The sequence below is a fragment of the Hyposmocoma kahamanoa genome, unplaced genomic scaffold (assembly GCF_003589595.1).
Source record: "Hyposmocoma kahamanoa isolate Upper Pololo Valley unplaced genomic scaffold, ASM358959v1 100021, whole genome shotgun sequence".
NCBI lineage: Eukaryota > Metazoa > Arthropoda > Insecta > Lepidoptera > Cosmopterigidae > Hyposmocoma > Hyposmocoma kahamanoa.
Window position 1 is genome coordinate 10,573,899 of NW_020653200.1, and position 213 is coordinate 10,574,111.

The 213-nt window shown below is 26.3% G+C and overlaps 1 protein-coding gene across 1 annotated transcript in view; it reads right to left on the bottom strand.

Annotated features, from left to right (window-relative positions):
* The window catches only part of LOC113225604 (basement membrane-specific heparan sulfate proteoglycan core protein-like), a 47,706-nt gene that overhangs the window by 18,561 nt on the left and 28,932 nt on the right, over positions 1–213 (bottom strand). The gene's annotated exons all lie outside the window — the stretch shown is intronic.

A 213-nucleotide genomic window follows, 5' to 3' on the forward strand; every position in this document is an offset into this window, starting at 1 on the left:
ATCCTGTAAAGTTCATATTATGTAATATTAGGGGTTAAAGTATGAAATTGCCGTTTTATTGCAATAGGTTCTTTGAATTTTCATAGAATCTTCATGGTTTGAGGTTTTCGAATGAAACTCTTTTCAAATGGTTTCTGTGATTTTTTTTTTTTTAAATTTGAAACAGTTGAATATCGACTTTCAATTGTTTTTGTTATTCAATTTAGACAAGAA